General features: G+C 44.5%; 1 long non-coding RNA gene across 1 annotated transcript; it reads right to left on the bottom strand.

Moving 5' to 3' along the window:
- Positions 1-3908: 3908 nt before the first annotated feature.
- On the bottom strand, positions 3909-11303 carry LOC102378067. The gene is made up of 3 exons (XR_324305.1): positions 11288-11303; positions 9084-9151; positions 3909-4025 (listed from the first exon to the last, which is right to left on the bottom strand). It is a non-coding gene; the product is annotated as an uncharacterized LOC102378067 (long non-coding RNA).
- Between the last annotated feature and the right edge of the window lie 601 nt (positions 11304-11904).

Genomic DNA, 11904 nt, shown 5'->3' with positions numbered 1-11904 from the left:
CCGACTAGGTCATCCCCAGTAGCCAGTACCAGGTCGAGCAGCGCTTTGCCTCTTGTTGGCCCATAGACTTCTTGAGTCAGGAAGAGGTCATCCACGCAACGAGAGGAAGCTTTGCGACCGCTCAGATTTTGCTGAGCGATCCTCCCATGAGATGTCTGGGTAATTGAAGTCACCCATGACAACCATGGTCCTGGAGCAAGCTGCCTCAGCCAGTTCCTGGGCAAACTCCTGGTCAAGCTCAGGACTTTGGGTGGGAGGTCTGTAATAGACTCCCACCATTGTGTCCCCTGTGCCGTGTTCCCCACGGATTTTAACCCAGAGGGTCTCCAGCCATCCACCCTGGTCGCCAATATCGGCTTACAGGGATGTGTAGCTTTCCTTAACATAGAGAGCTACCCCCCCGCCCCTTTTCTCTACACGATCCCTCCTGTACAGGGTATAGCCATCTATACCCATGGTCCAGTCATGGGTGAAGTCCCGCCAGGTCTCCGTTATCCCTATGACATCGTAATTGTTTGCACTGAGCAGGAGGATGAGCTCCTCCTGCTTATTCCCCAAGCTCCTGGCATTAGTGTACAGGCAGGCAAGTGCCCCCTGGGGGGCTCCTTCCTTGCCCACAGATTTTACCAGGGCTGGGGCAGGGGTGGGCTCCCTGAAGCGCTGTGATCCGCTGGCTTTGCAAGGATTGCTCAGCAGGCCAGCAGCAGCGGTAGTCCCCCCGCACAAGAAATTGCACAAGAATATTCCTGCCCCGAGTACTAGAACTATCCTATGGCCACCACTTTAAATGCAGACTAGAATATTTAAGAAAAGTAACAAAGTTGACCTATAGTATTTTGTTTTTGGCTTTTGGAGTAATTGGATAACTTTAGAATGCATCTTTCGAGAAGATGTCTTTTATTGAATCTGAATATTTAATGCATGATCTAATTCCACATAATTAGTTAGTTACCAACTAGAAACTATTTTAAAACTCGACTGCTTGGGCACAATGTGTGTGTGTCAGTTAGATTAAATGACTTTATTTAACTCCCATCACTTACCAGATTCTGAATTTAAGCAGTTGGGCAGACAACTGTAACAGGATGTTATAGTCCCCTCCTATAGTTTGGAGGGAATTGAAATCTATCCAAATTCACAAATCCATCTCACAAATCCATCTCTTGTCCTTGGAAATCCCTTCTTAGAACCAGTCTGTTTCTACTTGACCTAGAAATAATTTCAGTCTGCCACTCAACAAACTGGCAGCTGCTTGAGACGACTGATTCCCACCTAATGGAAAGGCACATCTCTCCCCTATTACTTGGCCCTTTTTCCTCCCTTGCCACCACAATTTGTCATATTGTTCACCTGCTACATATGGTTGAAATAGTCGTGTGAGCTCTCTAAATCAGAGGCCTCTTGTTATTTGTTCACCCGTGACTTCTGCAATGGCCTAACTGGAATAAGAACAATACAAAGACATGACATTCTTGCTCCATTGTGGAGGTGTAATCGGTCAAGATTCCAAACAAGTGGTGTGATTTCAACTATGAAAACTGGCTTGTTTCTGAGGAAGTACTTGACAGGTGTCAGCTTATATTCATGCCTTATGCAACTCCTGCTAGACAGTCCATCTATTGTGAGAGCTGGGAGAAGGAAGAAGAGACAAACTATGGTCGTTTGACCCTGAATCCAACAAGCATGAGCTCTGACTCAGTGCCATTATTAGCATTATTCCAGCATAGCCACCTGTCCTTCACTTACTTGCCACAGTCTAAAAGACACTGGTAAGGAAAAACAGAGTAATACAACGCATCAATTGGGACTGTATCATCTCAAGGAGAACTTTGGGTGTGCATGCCAGGAATGCTAAACAACAGATGTATTAAGCTCTTCTTGTGTCCAGTAATTCATCCTGAAGCAGTTTAACCCCTGCCCCCATTCTTCCCCCAAATAGAGTAAATAAAGTGCAACAAAATTCACATCAAAAGCCCAAAGGCCAGATTGTATTCTTCCACTGAGGTGTCTAAGTGGCACTAAGTGTGATGCTGTTCCACCTTGCTCAAATCTCTGAAAAATCATTAGAGCATCTAGATGAAGGGAACGCTTCATCTTCTCCTTAAGGTGTAAGTTGTGAAAAGCATGAGGATCAAGGAAGATCCAGGGACATTAAGCTTTTCAAGGAGTTGAGCAAGATGGAATAGGATTGCACTCTCAAACTTAAATCCTTTATGTCTGTTTTATAATTCCCTAATTGGGCAGCAACACAGAGGGAGTGAGAAGAGGCAAGAAACTATCCTTAAATGGACTATTCTGTAACATTAATTGCATCAAAATTCAGCAGAATAAATGGGGATGGGCAAGCAGGGCACTAGCCCTGGGCACCAACTTAGGAGTGGGTACCAGAATTGCTCCTCATGCCCATGGTGTTTGTGCCCCAGCAGCAAAAGCAGCCCCACAGTGTTGCTCTTGCTGCTGCAGCCAGGTGCATGAACACCGTGCTACTGTTGTAGGAGTGACAGCCAGGATGGGCAGACTATGCTGCAGCTCTAGTGGCAGCAGCAGTAGCAACTGAGGACTATTTTTGAGTCCCCAGCCTAGGTAAGACTCCTGTGCTCCCTGCTGGCTCTTGGAACCCCTGCCTCTCTGGCACTCAGTGGCACCTGCCCACCACCACACCCCAAGTTTCCCACAGAGTTTGCCCAGGGTGCAAACCCTGCTTGTTACTCCTTTGTCAAAATTATAATGCTGCTACATTCAAAACAGATGGAAACATGCTTCATAATGAGCATCTGCCCCCAAAGTAGAGGATGAGATCTAAGCGAGTATAAATCAGTGGAACCTCATTGAAGTTAACTGAAAGGGAGGGCCTTTAGGGGATACACGAGGTTTAACTGCCAGCAGTGATGCAGTTCTGGTCATGTAATGAATAGAGCAGTAGACACTTGCAGCCTAGGTACTACCTAAAACCATGATTTATTTCTGTTTGTGGCAGATTGAGGACCCTGGAGTTAAAACCACCAGGATATACCGAGGTCTATCGTTATCTACATCTCATAGCTTGTCCTATTCCTAACCAAGCCAATCAATGTCTAAATGAAAACACATTGAAATAAAAAGCCTAAACTTTATTTTAACATGTTAGAAACAAAATGTTGTGCCACTTAATAATATTTGTTCAGACAAAACTATTGGACAGATTTGACCTGAATGTGCAAATGGTTATGGTGTTCCCATCTCCACCACAAAACTGCATTTTTTCAGCAAATTTGCTGTTCACCAAAAACGTTCACCCAGGTTCAGTTCCTACTTTTTACGCTTCATAAGTTTACAAGGCTCACAGACACAAGTTGCAAAGATGCTGCATTTTATAACTTCGTTATCTGATACCTTATGCAATGAGGGGTCAGATTTTCACCCAATCAGTCATTTTTGAGCTGTTTGTAGCCATGCATTTGTGTTTAGTCACAGTTATAAACTGCTTTCTGTGGCCAGGTCAGGTGAGAACTGTCACTTCTGTCTGCGCCCAGGAGACAAGAGCTCTGAAAGCTAATAAACCTGAAGTTGCTGCTGCCTATTCCAATTTAGAAGTCCCACTGAGGCTGCCCACTGCCTCATCTGATGGGATTATCAGGAGGGTACAGCAAGGGTGAAATCCACCCTTGTATACAAAATAATGAAGCCCCACTTAAGCTTTATTTACAAAGCTTAAGTGGCACACAGATTTATGCTAACCACATGCATGGGGATGAAGTTCTCTCTCAGTTGCACTGAAAACAGATAAAAGGTGGAAATAACACACCCCATTTACAATGAAAAATAATAATAGTACAGATACTGGCAAAGTATTAAAAAAAAAATCAAAACTGAAATGACACTTGCCTGAGATAGGAGGAGTAAGTTTTATATGCACAGATCCAGGGGTTGTTTTCAGGTTTCTCTGTAAGATACTGGCAATTTTTTCTCGTAGTGCTTCTTTGTTATCTGTCGAGCAGAACTGGAATGTGAACACAACCCGTGCCTCCACTCCACCATTGCTGGGGCTGCAGACCAACAAGACAGAGGTAAGAGATTCGCCATCAGTTGCTTTCTTTCTATGCTCCTGGCTTTCCATTAGGTTCACCATTAATTACAAACAAATGTAAAGGAGTATAAAGAACAAGTGAAGTGCTGAAAAACCTAAGCAGGCGCCAGAATGCTGAGAAGGATACATGCAAGAAAATTAGGCTGTGATTGTAGCCTAAGCAACAATTTTGACTCTGGGTGCTTAAAAATAGGTCACTAGTTCTGTTTTCGGGTACCTAAATGAGTTGGTCACCTATAGTTGCCTTGGATTACAATTGGAGTGGTGGATGCTCAGTACTTCAGAAACTTCAGGCCCAGATAACCTACTTTTAGGCACCCAGCTTTGAAAATTGGGACTCTGAGGAGTATCAAATGAAGGAATCTCCAGCAATTACTTGAGTGGAAGTTAGAGGGAAGATGAGAAGCTGACTAGAGCATTTCTAGAGGGAAGGTAAAGAAGTTGAATTCCAACCTGATAGCAATAACTGATACTCTCCCACACACATCAAGGATCCACTTGCTACAAATCCAGAAAGGTGTATTTGTACAATTGAAAAGAACAAGGGGATAACTGGATCCATGACTTAGACAGCAATACCTCTACAATTTGCAGTGAGTATTGGAATCTTCTTTGTAAGAATGGGGAAAGAGTCGGTAATATTTTCCTGTGTAATGTTACTACCACACAAATATAGTGGCTGGATTTTTGAATGAAGAGGATAATTTTGGATCCAATATAATCATCTATATTGCTGCTATGGAAATTGATTCACTGATAAGGGTAATTAATTTTTATACCCCACAGGATAAGCCTGTGAAGTTTAGAAAGTAACTCTCCCATCCGATAACAGTGAAAGCTGAATTCACCCAAATTACTGGTACATCCCAGATATGCTCCCCACTGAACAGGGAGTCGGATAAAAACACTAGTATTACAGACAGTCCTCAGACTTAGGACACAATTGGTTCTTGAAAACTGCATCTTAAGTCGAAACGTTGTAACTCGGAACCAATCTTTTCATAAGACACAATGTTATCAATGGGGGATTCATTCCTGAACCAAGGCCTGATACCCTATTTTCACCAAAAATACCCCAGAATTTTGTACTCGATCAATTATAGATGAGTAATGTAGCTGCATTAATATATTGTAAATAGCAATCATATTGATTTGGAAGGAATTCTTTGAGGTGACTTTGCTGGACTTTTTGAAAGGCTCTTGGTTGGACTTTTTGAAGGGTTCTTGGCTGGAGTCTTCTCAGGAGTCTTGTCTGCTTTCATAAAGAAAGTGTCCAAGGAAGTTTGGACAGATGTTCTCCAAGGAGATGGGTGATGCAGCGAACGTGTTTGCTGGCGTGGCGTTGAATCGGATCAAGTGTTGTAAGTTGAAACTGATGTCATAAAGTTGAAACAGGGTGTCAATTTATAAACATTGTAAGTGCAAAATGTTGTAACTCAAAATGTTGTAAGTTGAGGACTGCCTGTACTTATTTCCCTTCTTCTGGATCACTGATTAGTAGCCCTAGCTAGAAGTATAATACTACTACTACTACACACACACACACACACACACACACACACACACACATCTAATGTAGTTTGGTAACTCATGTATTTTTGCATGTTTTTTCTGTATTTACTTTTCCATGGTTGCTGAATAGCCAAGATAGGGCTGTGTAAAGATAATTTCTTTTCCAACCAACCTCTTCTTCCTGCCTGATTAGTTAAGTGATGGCACTCCCTGACCTCACTGATACCACAGTTTCTCCACAGAGAATTCTGTGGATGAGCTGTGACATCACAACCCAGCCCTTTAGCATCACTGAATGATTCAGACAGGAAAGAGAGAGCTTGTGTTTACAGAAATAGCTTGCCCATTTATAATGATGGAAAGGGTGAATACAGCAAAACAACAAAGCATAGGAAGCAATCAACCCCATGATAAAAATCTGCACCAAGTAAAACACTTATCAAAACCAACTATGTTTCCCTGCTGCCTACTAGTGAAGGGTGATGGAGAAACTTATTATTTATATTGCAGTTGTACCTAAAATATGCCAGGCATTTTGCAACCATACAGGAAGACAAAGTCCCTGCCCCAAGTTGCTTACACTCTCAACCAGGTATCCTGTCCAGCAGACTGTTTTCTTTGGTGTCAACTACAGGGTTATTATGACTGTATTTATCTTCAAATTATCACCTCATTAACTATCATGGGTGTTGCTCCGCATTTTCTGAGGTGTTCCCTCACCACCCCTCCACCCTGCTCTTCCTGTACTGCACTGCATGGAAATTACCATCTGCTCCTGTGGGCACACCTCTCCCAACACTGATAAGCAGAGTCAGCTTTAATTACTTGCTATAAAATGTGCCTTAAAGATCCAAAGCCAGTCATAAGCCACCTTTCTTAATAAGTAATGGGCATTATTATGATGCATTGTTTATTCTGAACTGCTGATATGCAGATATATGCCAGAGAAATTCAGAACCAGAGCTACATATGGCAGAGCACACAGCCTTCTCATATGAACAAATGCTTATCTCTAAATTTAAGCAGGTGCTCACCTGCTTTTTGGGATGGAGACCTACATTAACATACAACATGAGGCAGGATAGTAACAAACATTGGGGGAAGAAAGAGGAACACACTGACAGCAGTAAGTAAGGTCCCTTTAGTTAGTCTGAAGGATTTGTCTGTGTGCGAGTTGCTGAAGAGAAGACTGATATCTTTTATTAGACAAACTCAGATAGTTGGGGGAAAAAACCCTTTTTTGCAAGCTTTCAGGTATATATATATATATATCCTTCATCAGGCTGAGGAAGCATCTGCAGTTGGTGTGTGAAGAGCAAATACCAACTGCATCATCATCCTCAGCCTGATGAAGGATATATATATATATATACCTGAAAGCTTGCAAAGAAAAATTTTTCCAACTATTTGAGTTGGTCTAATAAGAGATCAGATTTACTCAAAGAACCTTGTCTGCCTATGTCCTTAGACCAACACGGCTACAACTTATACCCCTGTAAAGAGAAGACTTGGGTTTATAGGCTGCTTAGCAGAAGTGCCCTTTACAGAGAGATGCTAAAGCAGTGTTGCCAGATGTATAGTTGTACAGTAAATTCAACCCTTGTACAAGGCACTATTGGGAACTATAAAAGTGGCTAAAACATGCTCAAAACAAGAGTCAGAGTGCTTGCATTTGTAGGACAATATTCAAACGTGATCAATTTTTCCATCTCCAGTTGGCGTTAAGTGGTCTCTGTGTTGTCCTTCATGCACATGGGTTTGCTCAGAGGCAGGTCACACATGGGCCTGTGCTCCTCACACCCAGTATGCAGCAGCAGAATACAGGGATGTCAAAGTGGAATCTGACTGAGGCATTACAAATTCTAAGAGGTGACTGTGCATGAAATGATCACAATGTTTTCCATTTAGAGTGATATGATCATACTGTATATTAAACATACAACTAGTAGGTTCCCATGCTCTTAATTTTTTTGTGATGAACAATCACTTTCATTAAAAAAGTTTAATTTTGAGGGTCCACTACAATATTTCTGGGTTGTTTTTTTTCAAATGTGACAACCCTGACTGAAAGTCAAAACAAAGTACCCTTTATAACAAAAGAAAGATTAAGGGTGCAGACATAAGTGCAGCTCCCTGCTGCAATTGAGAGAGCTTTGCAAGAAGCGTTCTGAGTTACAACGATCCCCCAGACCAAACAGAAGTTCACTGCTGGTTCCTGGTGGGAGGGGAATCTAGCTGGTGGGTGCAGCCTGCAGCTGATTTTCCCCTATCAACAGCCCCTCTTCCTTCCCAGCCTGTCCCTGTTTTCAGAAGGGAAGGGAGGAAAGGGAAGAGTGTGCTTGTTCTAGAAGTTCCCCACCCAGTGCTGGAGGGTGGAGTGGGTGTATTGGAGTCCCCCCCACCTTGGAGGAGGACTCCAATACACCCTTCCCACCCTCCAGTGAGGGCTGAAAAATCCCCAGACTGAACTTCCTCTGCTCCCTTTCCTCCTTCCCATTCTGAAATCAGTGACAGGCTGGGAGACAGCACAGACACAAGTTACAGAAGACACTGTTCTGAAACTTCTTCATTTGAACCCTCATGCAATGAGGGTTCAGTTTTTGCCCCATCAGCCATTTTTTGAAGCTGTCTGCCGCCAGGCATTTGTTTGGTTATGGCTATAGGCCACTTTCTGTGGCCAGATCAGGCAAATATTGTCACTTCTGCCTGTGCCCTAAGTCTTCTTTTAGGACATCTCTGTGATGTTCTTGCCTTGTCTGTGTTGTAGACACCAGCATAGATCTATATCTAGTTATGGCTTACTGAAGTTTACTCAATCTTCTCCAGCAGATCATATCATCTGTTTTATGTATTGATTGAATAGACTTACACGCTGCCCTCCTCAGAAAAGGCTCAAGCGGCTTACAATAAAACACAAGCTAAATTATAGAATTAGATAAAATATTAAAACGGAATAGTATATGTAAAACAACAAACTCCCTAAACAGTGCCCCAAAATGTAATCCCTCCTGCTAAAATCCTGCCCAATTAAAAGTTCTTACGCTGCTTCCAGAAGATGTAAAAAGCAAAGCAATTCAGATCAGGTTTTTTGTGCCTATGTTCCTGCCTTGTTCAACCATCAAATGATCATGAATTGGGCTGGCAAGATCAGTTTTCAGAGGTGTAAGTATTCTCATTCCTCCAGCAACTCATATAATACCTTTAGAAACTCCAGGAAACAATGACTGCTGTTCTGTCAGTAGAGAAGCAGACCCCATCACAGCACCAGGATCTGTGTGAGAATCCCCTTGCTCCCAGATAGAATAGGGGTCTTAGAGTATGGGGTCTTAGAACAGACCCCACATAGAATAGGGGTCTTTCAGCAACAGAGTTCATTGTAGGACTGGAGCCTAGGACTGGATATTAGCTGTATACTTTGTGCTGCATTGAGGGTGTGGGAAAGGCCAGGACAGGTGAACATTTTGATACATCTTCATCTGGATGTCTTGGCTGCAGTTTCACATACCTCAGTCTGACTAAGCGTGAGCTGATGTGTTTCTTTCGTAAAATGGAATTTTGAAATGTCTTGTCCATCTGTTGAAAGAAAGGGAAAAACTTGTTAACAAAAAATAAAACCATGGGTGTAAACTCCAAAGCACTCTGTGATAGAATCACTGATCAGGAAGGCAGGAGAGACCCCAGTGGCTATCCGGTCTGATTTTTCTGGAGCCTATAGACCAGGGGTAAGGAAGCTTTTGGAGCAGAGGAACAGATCAACCCAGCTCAGGTCCTTGGTAGTGTTCCCAACCCAAACCATGGCTGCCACTGCCACTTCTCCCCATCACCTAGGCACTGTCCAGGCATAATCCCCCCAACTGCACAGCCACAGCATGGCACAGGCCCAGTCCTCCCAGCTGCCCAGATGTAGAATGGGCAAAGCCGCCCCTCTCCCCTCAGCTCCATAGGTTGGATTCTATGGCTTCATGGGCCATATGATGCTGATCCCTGTTATAGACCACAGGACTACCCTGAGTTTCATTCCTGCCTGATCTACAGTATAGCTTCTGAAAAAACATCCTGCCTTGTTTTTAAAATGTCCAGCAATTAAAATAGTATCTCATTCTACAGTGCAAACTCTCAGCTCTTGGTTTTATCAAAGGTTGTGTAACCCGGGTGGCAGCCCAATAGTTGCCACCGCTGCCCAATATCAGGGATGGTGTAATGAGAGTGAGACAGGGCTTCCGGCCAGCACCAATTTACTTTCCAGCCGGTCCCTGCTCCCCACAGAGCAGCCCATGGTCCCAAGAAGGTCTAACATTTAACTGATTTAACTATTTACAGTTTATTTACAAAACAAGAATAATAGGAAAGGTTAATTACAAGTGAACTTAAATGGCATAACCAGAGTTACAAAACAAACCAGAATGCATTAGTCAACCCTTGACTCAAGAACCACAGGTAGGGTAACTGGCAGCTTTCAGCCACTGCTGAGATGCTACCACAAGGAAACAAGTTGGTCACTCCCTGCAGCTCCAACAGGCTTCCCAATAAGCGACAGACTTCAACAGGTTAAGCTCTTCTCATCTGCAGCAATCAAATTGTATCAAAACCCAACCCCACAAAGAGGCCGAAGGGTGATCCTCTGTGGCAACCAAAAAGGCAAGCAACAAGCAACAGAGTAGGCTCCTGCAGCAATCAGCATGACCCAAGCACAAAGCTCAGGGACTCCATCTGATGACCATCAGCTGCAGAATAAGGGACAGGACTGAGTCCCCTCTGAGGCAGTCAGTGGCAGAGGGTCAGCAGCACAGACAGCTCCCAGGGGTTGTTGCTCTAAACCCTTGCTCCAGATGACTGGCCGGGCACCCCACATGCCTCGCAGCTTGCCAGTCCTGCTCTGAGCGCCGGCCTGCGCACCAAGCTCCCAGGGACCCTTGTCCTGGCGCTCTGCTGCTCCTTGGGAGTCCAATGCCTTGCCTGCTGCTGTCCCGCTTCCCCAGGGAAGGTGAGGTGTTTCCTCAACTCACCGGCCCAGCTCCCTGCTCCGGATAAGGATGTCGCTTGCGCTCCTGGCTGCTGCTTCTTCTCCGCAGTGGAGTGGGAGGATGACTGCCACCACTAGCCTCTGGGACTCCTGGCACATCCAGCACACTGCAATGGGGCCCTGGGGCACCAGCTCTCTGCCCCAAGCCCTGGCCGCGGCTCCCTCTCTGCTGCAGGGCTGGAGACAGGGCTGACTGCTGCTGCCTTCTTCTCCCAGGGCCTTCGAGACTCTTCAGAGGGGTCTGTCTGCTCCCTCTGCTGGGTCAGCTCTCCCCAGCTCTTCTTAGGCCTCCTGCGCCATTCCCTGGAGTCACTGACAGCAGCCCCCCCACACACGCCAGTTTGGCTTCTGCTTTTATCCCCTCCGGCAGTCCCTCCCTGTCTTGCAAACCCACCAACCAGGGCTCAGGGTGGTGGGCCCCCAACTCCAGCCATCCCCCTTCCATGCAAATGGGGGGACTGAAAACCCCTTATTTCGACTGGCTTCTCCTTTTCCACAGGGCAGGGCTCCCCTGCTCCACCCTTGGGGTTGCTCAGAGTTCACCAGCACTGTTTCTAGCCCAGGTTAAGTATCTCAAACCAATCCGGTGAGCCCACGTTGGCAGTCTGTTAGAGTCGTTTACAAATATCCTACATCAAATGCACTGCTACAACAGACACAAGCCTCATTTCCTAAGACTAGCTTACTGGAAGGATGCAGCTGACATCCATAGGATATTTATAGAGAGGGGACCATGCTTACCTTATGCTTTAATACTCAAGTTACTTTCATAACAGAGCACCTGTGCCTTGTCCCATTGGAATCATTGGTCAAACTCCCATTGGTTTCAAATCAGTTCTCTTAAATGTCCTCATGTTCATGAGCGCAGTCATCCAAATTGCCCCAAATAAGGAATTATTAACCTCAGATTATAATAATTTATACTACTGGAGTCCTACAACACATTTGATGTTTCCTGTGGAATCATTTTTTGCCACACGCTGTATCCCAGATTTGGGGTTTGCAAAGTTACAGAATCAGGTTGGGAGAGAGAGAACATATTACAATGTTGCATGCTACCAGATTTTATCAGCAGGTGGTCAGGATGACTGCATTACTCAGAAGCATCCAAGGAGCTATTGAGCTATGGAGGCCAGTACGCATATAATCCCTTTGTAGCACCATGTGATCTGTAGATGCCATGTCTTTCATGGGGAAAAAAACCTATTCAGAAATATTATGTGGATCTGAAGTATTATGGAGTATTATGTGGGCTGTGAAGTATTATTCATAACTTGCTGCTTCTAAGAGCAGCTTGCCTTGC

This window comes from Alligator sinensis, unplaced genomic scaffold (genome assembly GCF_000455745.1).
Source record: "Alligator sinensis unplaced genomic scaffold, ASM45574v1 scaffold320_1, whole genome shotgun sequence".
NCBI lineage: Eukaryota > Metazoa > Chordata > Crocodylia > Alligatoridae > Alligator > Alligator sinensis.
Note: the sequence above shows the minus strand (reverse complement) of the source record. Positions and strands in the feature narration are given on the sequence as shown.